Source organism: Drosophila montana, unplaced genomic scaffold (assembly GCF_035044405.1).
Source record: "Drosophila montana isolate Dmon_TW-CO22-7 unplaced genomic scaffold, ASM3504440v1 contig_779_1, whole genome shotgun sequence".
In the NCBI taxonomy this organism is placed as follows: Eukaryota; Metazoa; Arthropoda; class Insecta; order Diptera; family Drosophilidae; genus Drosophila; species Drosophila montana.
In genome coordinates this window covers 1,508,029-1,520,834 of record NW_026999075.1, presented here as the reverse complement: position 1 = coordinate 1,520,834, position 12,806 = coordinate 1,508,029, and the positions used below count along the sequence as shown (strand labels likewise).

Sequence of the window (12,806 nt, the reverse complement as noted above, 5' to 3'; positions counted from 1 at the left end):
TTAGATGGTTGCTCGCATTCACAGTCACAGTTTATAGTCGCGGTCCAACTTAGTCGTATTCGTCGTATTCATGCATGGCGCGCACCAAATACGAAATAAATTACACTTGATTATCTTATTGCTCGGCTGGTTCTCGTTGTTGTTGTTTACGTCGCCGGCTCATAACCAAAATAAAAAACAATCTCACAGATACATGGACAAGCAACGACCAGTTGGACGACGGCACGGATGGACGGACTGACAAACAGTCGCTGGACATGTGTTGATATTCTACAAGTCATTTGCTGACTTAATTTCCAAAGCGAATAGCGCGCGCGATCGTTTGGGAGCAGTTGAAATTGGGCCGAAATGGGGCATGGGGTCGGGGGTGGATGTATGGAGATCAGAATGGAACGGTGGCTCGATTCGGGGTCGCGGCTGCTGCTCACCGAGGCGTGCAACTTGGTCGAACGTTCAAGTGAGCGGCTGCCATTGGCCATTGGTCAGAGCCCGAGTCGGAAGCAGACTTGAGCTTTATGTGTGTGCGTGTGTGTGTCTGTGAGTGTGTGAGGGTGTCTGTGAATGTGTGTATGCTTTATTTAATTCTAGATAATCATAACGACTTGTTGCTGTAGTTAGCTTAGTGCTAGAACCCTCGGTCTGTGTCGCTGTTCTGTTTTTTTAGGGTAATTTTCTTTTTGCAATTGAATGAATTTGCGTTGTAGTCGCGGTTTTTTTTGTTTTTTTATTTTTTATTATTATTTAGTTGTGTATAAAAGATTATGTGCTGCCCAGATAGACGATGTTAGATGTGCGATGTTAGATGGTTGCGCTCAGCTGCCGCCGAACTGGCGAACGAGCACGAGTTAATGCCAGAAATTTCACTTCCGTTCTTAAAACGATTTCCGGTCCTGGCTGCGGACTCTTTGAGAGTTGTCAGTGCATGGCGAACAACAGTCGAACAACTTTCCATACTACTTTTTCAGGCTGAGGTAGACGGGCTCGTGGGTTGATTAGTAGGAACTGGGCAGAGCACATGGGTCGCTGTGCTAAATATTCAATGTGCAAGACTTTCTTAACACCGAAGTACACTGAAGTTCAGCATGGCAAGTTTTGCAAAGGCGCCCGAGCAGGGACTTCAGAGACGTCATTGTAGCTGGCTCGGGCATTGTGCGCCTAAAAGTCAACTTTAATTTACATTTTTCATAAGTAGCCTTAGGTGCACTTACTTAGGCCGACATAAGAGCAGCTGAGCAGGCAGCGAAATGAGAAGTTGTTGTTGCTGCTGTTGCACATATGGCAAATATGAAAAGAAAACTGGCAAAGTAGCAACAGCAACATTCACATGGCCAGCACAAAGCGAGGGGAGAGGGGCACACACGCGGCAGCAACAGGAGCAGGACTCGTGACTCAAGCAGCCAGGCAAAAGTTGGGCCTGTTTAAATTAAACACAGCACAGCACAGCAGAACACACACACAACAACATCAATGCAGGGGCACACAAAGTTCACGATAAAGAGAAGAGAATACCATAAAGATAAGATGGCACGACTGTGTGATACCAGCCAGAAATAGTTCCGAACTAAATGTCTAAGATATGAATTAGATTTAATGACATGTCTGTAATTGCTGGGTATCATAATAGTCATATTTAAGCTAAAATTTCAAAATATAATTCCTTTGAATTTGGAATATTAAAAAATAAAAATCGTGTTTTGTTTTGCTTAATTCAAGCCAGAAAAAATTGATATTATTTTAAAATTTAAATAAAAATACTAAATAAAAATATTTACCTAAAATATGTTGGCACTAATTTCTTAACAAAGGTTAAAGTCCAAACAAAAACAAATAAATCTACAATGTATCTATAAGAATTGTGCTTAAACTTTCCTATTTACTTTATTTTACTTTGTGCGTACTGTGATATACCGTACTACTCTTAGATAGAGGGTATTCTCGTGTGTAGGAATGCGAAAAAAAAACTCATTTACACGTCGGCAACTTGCGTGGAGGCGCTGACTGCCAGCAGCAACAACAAGAACAACAACAAGAATAATAACAAACAGTACAACAACAAGAATAATAACGAGACCTGTGCCTGGGCTGGCTTTGGTTAGGTGTGCTAGAAATGCTTAAGACTTGTTTCCTTGTATTTTGTCATTTAAGCTGAAAATAATTGCAACTGCTTGTAAATGTTGCACGGCGGCAGCAATAACGGCAACAACTAACTGCGCCTGCTGACAGCAGAAGGATAACAACATGTCGCATCATTACACACACACACATACACACACAAATGCAACTTCAGCAATATCCGCTTCCGTTGCTGTTGCGTCTGCCTCAAGAGGCGGTGCCTACCCAAGCCCGAAGCGTCTCGTCTTCTTAGTCAGCGTCTATTTTCCCTATATTGCAATCGAAAGAGTTGGAGGAATAGAGAGAGAGAGAGAGGTAGAGAAAGAGAGAGATGGAGATAGAAATGAAAGGAATTGGCAGTCAACGTTGCGTTAAGAGCACCTAAAATTAAAACGGACACAGGCTAGTGCTGTGCCCTGCATATAAGGTCCCAACTCTTCACTCTTCACGCCCTGCCCTTATGAGCCGTCGCTCTTGCATCCCCTGTGAGCTGCATAAACGTCACTTTTCTTGCCATTTCATCTTAAGTAGCACACAAATATACGAGTAAACAAAAGCCAAACAAACTGGCCAGGAGTGAGAGCTCACAAAGGCGTCTCTCATATATGTGAGTTTTCCCCGCAATTTCCCTACCCGCCCTCATCTGTGTCTCGGTGTGTGTGTTTGTATGTATGTGTGTTGACTTTCTAATTAAAAAATAAAGTCCATTCGGGCACATAAAAGCGTCTCATTTGCAGAAGACTTTATGTCTTTGGTCAGTCTATGGATGGATTGCCTTAAAGATAGCTTAACGGGTACTTACCAAAATTTAAGCGGCTTTCTCATTGGATAACTTCTCGATATGGTGTAACCTGCAAGTAGAAAGCAAACAGTTGCACAGCGCGCAAAAGAATGTTGTGATTAGTAATTTGATCTTTAGGTTGGCGATTTTAAGGCTGCAAAAAATATTTATTGTTATTTGTGTGTGCGTGGAAGACGAGCTAATCGATTTTAACTACAGTTGAATCTAAGCTTTGGCCTAAACAACATTTTTAACTGGTTTTAGAATTTGATAAAATATTTTATTTTTTTTAATTGATCGGCTTAATATTTATATGCTAGTCAGCATTGCTTGCTCAATGAATTATTTAAAGCTGCAAGTGAAAAAATTAAAAAATAATTTTTCAAAATTATATACTATGTCAACATTCAGATTAGGATAAAAGAATTTTAACAAAAGTACTTAGTTAGTTCTTAGCTCATAAAACTCTGGAAGACATTTTTAAAACTTTATTGAGTAAAATTAATAAATAAAAAAATAGTTAGATTAAAACAATTAATGAAAACAATTAACAAATAAAATAAAATCTTGCTGCTTTTCGGTTAAATTTATATGCAAGCTTTTAAATTATGAACTGTGATTGCCTTTTATATACATAATATACTACATAATAAAGGGAACAAAGCTCAACGTTTCAGGGGCTCAAAAGCTTCGAAAGTCTTGGGTTTATGTTTTATATCAAGTATGCATATATTATTATTTTCTTTTAGTAGTTTTTTGTTTGTTCTGTTTTTGCACCAATACCATTTGCGATATTTTACCCTTAATTTAAGTTTACATAGCCATTGGCGATTTCGTTGCGAATTCGTGCAGCGGCAACTGCGTTGCGGCTCAGCGTTGGCTACTGGCGGACCTAGCGGCCCGGCTTGGATGCCACCATGGCGCCGCCATTGACTGGACACTGACCAGTGGCAGAGGCAGTGGCAGTGGCTGTGCCAGTGGCAAAAGCTCGTGGCAAGCCTGTGCCTGTGCCTGGAGTTGCGGGGCTTGTTGTTGACGTCGTTGCTGGCACATTTTGTAGCCGGCTCGTTTGAACACAAAAAAATTGCAATTGAATTTCTTTTAGGGGGATTTTGGATGTCACACGGGTACAGGGGTCAACACAAATGCACTGAAGCGCTGCGGGCAACTGAGGGGTCAAGAGCGGTCTTCACTAAACACTTTTATATTTTGTTATTACATTTTGGATCAAGTGGCAACATAATAATAATAATAATAATATCATTTAACACACAGCCGCGCTGAATGCTACATTTTCAAAATTTGCGTGTTGGTTTCACTTCAAGCACTGCCGAAAGTTGGGCTACACTTTACATTTTAATAAACATTCTTTGGAATTTTTAACGGCGCATCATTATTTTAAACATTTTTTTATTTATTTTTGTTATCGCATTTTATTTTTATTTTCAGTTATATTTGCTTGTTGATTAAGTTTAATCTTTCTACCACATTTTAAAGAACTTTTTAAAATTTCGTTTCGTTGCCGCAGCGCTTTTGGAGTTTATTATTAATGTGAATTAGTTGTTAATTTTATTTTTAATCATTCTTTCTAATTTTTTTGCTTCCAAATAGGGAATTTCTAAAGAATATTTGAAAGAATTTTAATAAGTTAAAAAATTACATAAATATAACATGAATATGTTTAAAAACATTTTAAAATATTTTAAACAATTTTTTAATATTCCAATTGTGAATACAATTCAATACAATTTAACATAATGTATAATATTTGAATTATATTTGGAAAAAAAATAAGATCTATAATATCTAAAGGGAAGCATATAAGAAAACTTATGTTCCGTAAGAAGTTTGTATAATTTATGTGTTGGAATTTATTTAACATATTAAATCACTTATTTGAATATTAATTTATTTTTTAGGCGATTTATGTTAACTCAATCTCTTGAAGTTTTTGCTAATGTTTACACACATTGCTTGTATTAATATTATTCATTAAATATTCATATTTCAAAATTTTATATCTTGACACTTTTTCAGTGTTTGTATTTTGCACAGTATTATTTAATTAATTATAATTGTAAATTATTAAACTATTTGCATATTATAATGAATCTAATTAAGCTAAAACAAAATACGTTTTAATGGAAATACGTCTCGCAGAACAGTGTCCTTTGACAAAGTCCCAACACGTACCCATGAACTGGATGCTGCGTTAGCCGAACTACAACTGACTACCTGACTGACCAACTGACCAAAGGACCAGCTGCCTTTCCTAACTGGCTACTGCTGCTGCCTCTGTTCCACACTATGTTCTGCTGTTGCTCCGGCCTGCGAGGCCACGACGCTGACGCTGCGAGCCAAGACGATCGAATGTCTCACAAGAAACGAAGGCCAAGTGCTTTTATATTCGACTCGTGAAACCCATATTGTGGCTGTCAGTGTATGTGTGTGAGAGTATTTATATAAATTAGAAATTTCTGTGTGCGTATTTCAACTATATAAGTATTTGTGTGTATGAAATCCAGTTGCTGACAAAGTTGAGCAACGCTGCGGCGAATCAAAGGCGCTCCACTTTGTGTTTGCCTGTGTGGCAACATGCCTTAAGAGTTTTAGATAATTTCCGGCCAAGTTTTTGCCCCAACAAGGCCATGAAGCAGTCGCTGCCAATACGAAGCAAGCGAAACTGAGTGACAACTTGCCGTATGCGCAATGTTGGCTACCACCAATGCCAGCAACAGCCGCTACTTAATGTGTGTGTGTGTGTTTGTTTATGTTTTTTGTGCGTGTGTGTGATTGCCGCGTTGGTTGGCTAATCGAGCGCCTAACTGACGTCCGCTTTGAAGTGTGCAAAAAATAAACTCATCTCGATTTCAACTTTGAATTTAAACATCATCTGCGACTCTCACGTACCACGAGCAGCAGCGAAATATTTGAGATTAGTTTTTTTTTATTTTTATTGAAGATATTATAGTTTTTTTGACAAATATTTTGAAATATTTTAATTATTTATTATTTAAATTGGTAGTTTTTATAGATTTGTTGGTTTGATTTAGCAGTTGCTTATTGCACTGTTTATGCTTCCATAGAAATTCCGTCAGTGGCTTTTTTTTTAATATTTGAATTTATTTTCGGTTAAATTTGTAAGTTTGATTTAAATAATTGAATACATTTTTACACAAGTCGAGGCGGCGTGCGTCAACGTCGTCAGGTCAGAAGACAGAAACGCCAAGTAAAACTTCTGCCAGCGCGCGTGACTAGAAACGTACTGAATTTTGTATTCTAGAATATAAAAGTAAAATGCTTGGTTTGGCCAAATGCCGAAAACCCAAAGACCAAGGCGCTGCTGCTGCTATTGCTGCTGCTGCTACTGCGACGTCAACGCAGTTCCCACATAAGTATGCAGCACTTTCTTGAAAGCAGGCAGCCACGTCGTCGTCGTCGTAGTCGTTGCTTGCTTGCTGGCTTGCTTGCTCCAACCTAACGACGCCTGTCTGCTGCTTGCTTGTTTTTTCTATATACCCGGAGAGGAACGAAGAGCACATTTAAATATATCTATATAATAATATATATTATTTATATATGTATTAGGCGACGTCGCAGCAGCAGCAGCAGCGGCGAAGCAGCAGCAGATAATTTCCTATACGCAGGCGGCAGTAAGTGCAAGTAAGTGTGCGCTTGCTCACACATACAAACATACCTAGACGAAGAAAGATAGCAAGGCAAGAGCCGATAACGAAGCGTCCTCACGAGCGAGGCGACGACTGAACCGACGAGCACGAACGGCGAGGCGAACCGTACGCGCGCGTAGCTTAAGATGAACTAGAAGGAGCAGGCAGCTAGCAAGCAGCAGGCCTGCCACAGAGAGACGCACTCCCACACACACACAGACGCACACAAGCACACTCGCCCAAGCCGAAGCCCGAAGGATGCCGATGTGTTGCTGCTGCTGCTGTTGCAGGCTGATGTAATGCACTCACACACATACACACACACACATACGCACATATACAGCGAGATACAGGCCGCAGCTAAAGAGAGAGAGAGAGAGCGAACGCAATTAGAAAGCAGCGCCGCACGAAGCAGCCGAAAATTGTGTTGACCGAAGCACGAAGGCACTGCAGTCTTCGTGTGCTGCCGGCGAGAGCGAAGAGAGAGGATGTTAGGAGGTGTTAGAAATGGAGTTGTCTGAAGCTGAAAGGAGAAGTCAGCGGCAGCAACAAACGTAAGCATCTTGCTGTTGTTGTTGCTTTTGTTGTTGGTCTGTCTGATTTCTCCTAATTTCCTTTGCATTTAACACAGAGATTTCGCTCACATTTTGCTTACCAGTTCGTCGAGTCTCAGAGCATCACGTGTTTTATTTTTGTTGGTGTAGAAAATGTTGTTGCTTTTCGTGTTGTTTTGTGTTTTTAGTTGTTCGCGATGTTGTCGTATAAAAAATACATATATACAAATAATAATAATACTTATATACTTATAAAAATGTTGCCAACAATCTTTTGTGCTTTGTACTTTTGATTTTACATTTGAATTTGGTATTTTGTAGTATTTTGTTGTCTCCTTTTTGTTTTTATTTTTTTATTTTTTTTATTTTAAACTAAAATGCTTATGATTTCTTTTTAAGAGCTTTTAAAGTAAATGCAAAGATTCAAAATGAAATATACTTCGAAACAGTTGAGAGTTTCTTCTGGTAGCTTGATGTCGAGATCGAGTTTTAGAGTGTTTTTTTTTCTTGATCGAAATTGCACATAAAAATGGTTCCGACTTTTCGTTTTTGTATACGCTTTTCCCAAAAAACGGCAAAATGTTTGCTTCAATTTTGTTGTTCGTTTTCTTTTTGTTTATGCGTTTTCAATTTTCTTATCTGAAAAGTTTTTTGACTTTTGCTGTAGTTGCTTTGGTTCGAGGATAGAGTTCGTATGCTTATGTACAATATACACGTATGATAAATTTTTGAATGATTTTGTTGTTTTTGGTTTGCTTGTATTTTTGTTGTTTTTGTTTTTTAGTGCACGCAAAATTAATACTTAAAAATAAATGAAAACGTAATTGAAAAATCCGAAAATAAAAATTTGTTTGTACGACGACGTTGATGTGAAGCTTTGTACTAAAAATGCGAAAAATTATTTCGCCGCGAATAGGCCGAGGACGACGCGGTTGCCGCGTCGCATTTCACAGTCTGTGAGTGTGAGTGTGCGTGTGTGTGTGTGTGTGCGTGTAAGTGAACATACATGTATTGGCAGGCAGCCCCAACAACAACCAGTGCAAAAAATTGTGTTTCCTGCAGCCGCGAAAAAATACGCGAGCGCAGGACATTGGCAGGACATCGGGTAGCAGCTGTAGATTTGCAAAGCCAGCAGCAGTCGCAGCAGCAGAGGCAACAGCAAACACAAAACACAAGCGCTACCCCCGTTTGGGTTCCTTTTTGCAAATAAAATCGTTGACAGCGCTGCCTCCCCCACGGGCAATAAAATAAATGCAAAAACAGGATACACATACACATTAGGGAATGAATGGAGTGGTGGGGGAGGGGGTGGGGTGTGGAGCTCAAAAAAACTCTCTCATTGAGCTAGAGTTAGTGCGCAATTCAAATATATGGAGGGGCAGCCAGCAGCGCCAGCAGCAGCAGCAGCAGCAGCGACAACGACAGTGACGCCAGCTGCGACGTCGACGGCGACTGCGCGTTGGGGCAATAGAACAAAATGGAGTATGAGCGATGCGTTTGTGTGTGTGGGTGTCTGTGGATGCCTGTTCTGTGGGAGGCAGCTTAAGCAACCCCTGCAAATGGGCAGCCGTATTTTGGCAGCAGCCCTAATGCGCTTGGCTTCTTAAGATAAAACATGCCGAAAGCAAGCAGATTCCCTACTCAATGTGTGTGTGAGTGTTTTATACTGTCTTTGACTTTTTGCCGACGGCAGCTGAGGAAGTCGCGGCGAATATTGCGTTGGAGAAACTCTCGAATTCAAGCTTAATATATTTCTATGCTTAAATCCAAATTTTTTTTTTTTTTAGATACATGTGTGGGATTGTCTTTGTGTGTTTCCTTTTCATTTTATTTTCTTTCTTTTTTACTTTTGTATATAACAGGCAGCGAGCACGTGCTTGGATTTGCAAAGGTAGGAAGCTAACAAGTAGTTTTAGATTTGTAAGAAGATTATGTGAAAATATATAGCTAAAAGAAATTTATAAAATAGATAATGAATATATATTTAATGAACAAATATTCGTTTATTATTATTATTATTATTAATGTAATAATATTTATTTTTAAGATTGAATTGAGTTTTTATCTGAAAAACACAAACAAACAAAATTTATTTTAAAATTGAATTGAATTGAAAACGATACAAACAAATATGATTTGTAAAAATATTTAAAACATGCAAAGTAAGAATAAAATTATAATTAAAAAAATTAACAAATATAGATAAATTAAATAAGAAGTAGATATATGTTGAAGTGTCAATTAGCCTAACGGTTCCGAGCGTCTAGCAGCGAAAGGGACCATAGTAAAAAACATTTATAGGTTTGGTCTTTAATCGCAAACATCATAAAACTTAGATGCAAGGTTTTTTAAAAAAATAATGAGGGTTTCTTGTTTTTTTTGCGATCACCTACAGGACAGTTTACTGATGTTATTTATCCATGGCAATGTTGAGGTTCTCTCTCGTGTCCACAGTTAATGCTGGTTGTCTGAAGTGGCAGTTCGTTGAGTGCGGGGCGCAGCGCGTTGCCAATTTTGGCATTTTTGTCTGCGTCGCCGTCGCCGTTAACGAAATGCGATGCGAACGATCCGAGGGATTCCAACTTGGTGGCTCTTGCAATTGGAATGTGTCAAAGTATCTGTCGAATTGCACCAGCCTCAATTTGTATGCGTACATGAGAACGCCAAAGAAATGATGATCTCTAGCTTTGGTCTTTATTTCTTGTTCGTGTGTTTCAGAACTAAAACAAACAACTGACTTGGAATTTGTATTTGAATGTTTGTGAGTTAAGTTTAGTTTTTGATTTTGAGGCAGCCATTTAAAATGGTTAACAAAAACGGTGATCAGACGACGACGCAGACTTTGAAGATGATATGTGAAAGTCGCCTTGGAAATTTTTTTGGCTTTTTAAAAAACTTGTTTGGACTTGTTGGAATTACGGCTTAAATATTTATCATGAACAATTTTTGTTTTTATTTATTTTTTTCTTTATTAAATGTCTGTTGTTGTTATGGGGAATATTATTTTTTTTAATTGTATTTTATTTCCATTAGGCGGCAATAAATTTTAAAAATTAATTTGATAATGTGAATTTTCATTTTATATTTGCATTCGCTGCTTCATTCGAAGCGTTTAGAATTTCGCGTTGTTATTGTAAATCACACGCACTCACACTCGCGCACGCTCTTGGCAATATTTGATATATATAGATATATATATATATAAATGCATATATATATATATATATATATTTATTTTATTTCATTTATTGTATATGAATAATATTTAATGGCATTCGAAACTCAATGCAGGCAACGGCGGCCGATACGAGGGTAGCTTCGGGAGCGGTAAACGCGCGCGCACTTTGCGTCCATATATATATATATATATATATATATATATACAATATATATACAATATATATATATTATATATATAATAATATGGGTTTTTATATGCGAATGCGAGTGTGTATAAGCATTTTAGAAAATAAGCAAGTCCGAAAATGAACCGAACCGTCGACGACTTGGACCAGCTCTGTCTCTGCCAGGACTTCTCGACGGCGCTGACGTTGCCCGTTTACCGCTTTGCCACTCGGGAACTGCGTGCGTGCGTTCTGCGTCCTTTTGCTCGGTGCGTCGAGCCGAGAATATAAAAAAGCAATGTTGGCACTCAAAAGACGTCCAAAAGCCGTATGCCAACTACCCGCACGTCCGATGCCGATCTGATCTGCGATGCGTTCGGCGTTCCATCAACAAGCGACCAGCTAACGGCAGCCTGTTACCAGCGACCAACGATACAACACGGCACAAAACATAACACGGACGAGCACGACGCGTACATGGTTGCCACCTCCCGCCTTCCATGCTAACCCCTTTTAGAGCGACCGCCAAAATAAAAAAAGGCCAACAGACGCGGAAAATGCAGCGCGGGGCAATGGTTCTCAGGCTCCCCCCAATCCCCTAGTTATACAAGTCCTATGTAAAAAGTATCTGGGATAAGTTTTTTGCCTTGGTCAAAGTTCGCGAGCGCAAACACATGCAAACAAGCACACACACACACACACACAGAGGTGGGGAGAACAGCTCGCTCTATGTAAAGCGTCTATATACTGCACGGCGTCGCTGCATTGAACGCACATCGAACAGCTAGGTGGACCTCCCTTCCCAAAAAAACAAAAATTCCAAAAACTGCGCATCAAGAAATAGAAAAAACTTGGCGCTGACTACGCAATGTCTACGCGACCACACTTCCGTTGGATGGTGGCTCACAGCCCACTTAAGCCCCACACCCACACACAGCCTAACCAGCCAGCTGCCCACTGAGCCGACCAACCACGCAGCCACGTTCACGACGACGACAACGACTATGATAAAGAAGTGCAGCTGCTGGCGGTGCGTGTGGGCAGCCCAACTGCCACCCATTGGGGGCCAGACAGGCTCCTGCTCATCATCATCATGGTCATCATCGCTGCAGAATTGCAATGCACCAACTCCTGGCAGAGAGGTATGCGTGTGCGTGTGTGTGCGTGTGCATGTGTGTGTGAGCTGAGCTGCCTGCCTTTTGGTCAGTTGCTTGCTGCACGTGCTGAGCCTCCACGAACAGCTGCTCCTGCTGCTGCTGGTCCGGCGTAGCTTCCATGTAAAAGTTACGAGTCTGGTTAAGTAAATAAACAGTTTGGAGCTGGGGCAGGCATAGCTTCTAAAAATATGCCGAAAAGAGACAACAAAACATAAAAAAAGAAGCAACGACTACTTGTGCGTGTCTGCTTCCTCCTGCATGCAGGCGCCGCTGCTGCCTCGTACTTCAAGTGCATTTGGGTTGCATGCTTTTTGGGGGACTGTGGCCTGCAGTCGCAGCCAACTCCTGCTTTCTCTCTCTCTATCTCACACACACTCTCTTTCTCGCTTTCTCTTCTCTCTTTCTCTCTCTCTCTCTCTCTCTTTCGCTGTGTTTGGCTCTCTCTTTAGCACTCTCTGGCATACGCACACGAGCTTGGCTTGTTGCAGCTCCTTTTTGGCCATCTAAATTGTGGCAAGTTGACGTTGGCAGCGACGCCACCGTCGCTGTCGTGTACTCCACACACAGCAGCAACAGCAGCAGTTGGGTAAATGCATAGCGTCGCCCTCCCACCTAGTGCACCCTCCCCTTTTGGGCCACTATCTTCTAGTTGCATTGCCATGCATTGCAACATTTCTCCAGTTGGGGAAGCGCAAATGCCGCTGCCAGCGATGCACTGCGCATGCCCTTGTTTACATTATGTGCCGTGTGCCCCAAACTCTGCGTCGCCGATTGCATCTGTGTGCTGCATGTGCATGTGTGAATGTAGAAAAGCAAAAAGTCTACTACTACAACTAAACCTTCAGCTCGGGAGCCCCGAATCGTATACACGTACAACCAGCCGCATCCTTCTGCATACTGCAAGTTGCTGCCGTGTGTTGCTGCTGCAGCTGAGCGCCGTCACCGGCGATGCCGACGAGTCAACACTGAGAACGACAGGGAACCCGAGTCGATTAATAGATAGGGGGAAGGCGTCTGGGGACGAAACAAATGATCATGGCCAACTCATACGATCGTTTGCGCCAATATTTTCGATTGAACTCCTTAAGTTTAATATATTTATTGAGATAGTTTGGTGAAAGTAAAAAATTCGAAATTATTTATGCAATATACTTAGCAGATGAGATTTCAAGGTGTATGAAATATATTTT

General features: G+C 40.4%; 1 protein-coding gene across 9 annotated transcripts in view; it reads right to left on the bottom strand.

Annotated features, from left to right (window-relative positions):
• pros (prospero) overlaps nt 1-9,874 on the bottom strand; it is a 72,718-nt gene extending 62,844 nt beyond the window's left edge. For 6 of the 9 annotated variants that reach the window (XR_010438203.1, XR_010438204.1, XR_010438205.1 and 3 more), the window contains exons 1-2: nt 9,509-9,874; nt 2,915-2,963 (exon numbers count right to left, since the gene is read on the bottom strand). The gene's annotated coding sequence lies outside the window, so the exon portion shown is untranslated. Of the gene's footprint in view, nt 1-2,914; nt 2,964-9,508 lie in introns of those variants that run through there. The other 3 variants (XM_064698695.1, XM_064698696.1, XM_064698693.1) reach the window with 3 other exon arrangements.
• Nucleotides 9,875-12,806: the final 2,932 nt, after the last annotated feature.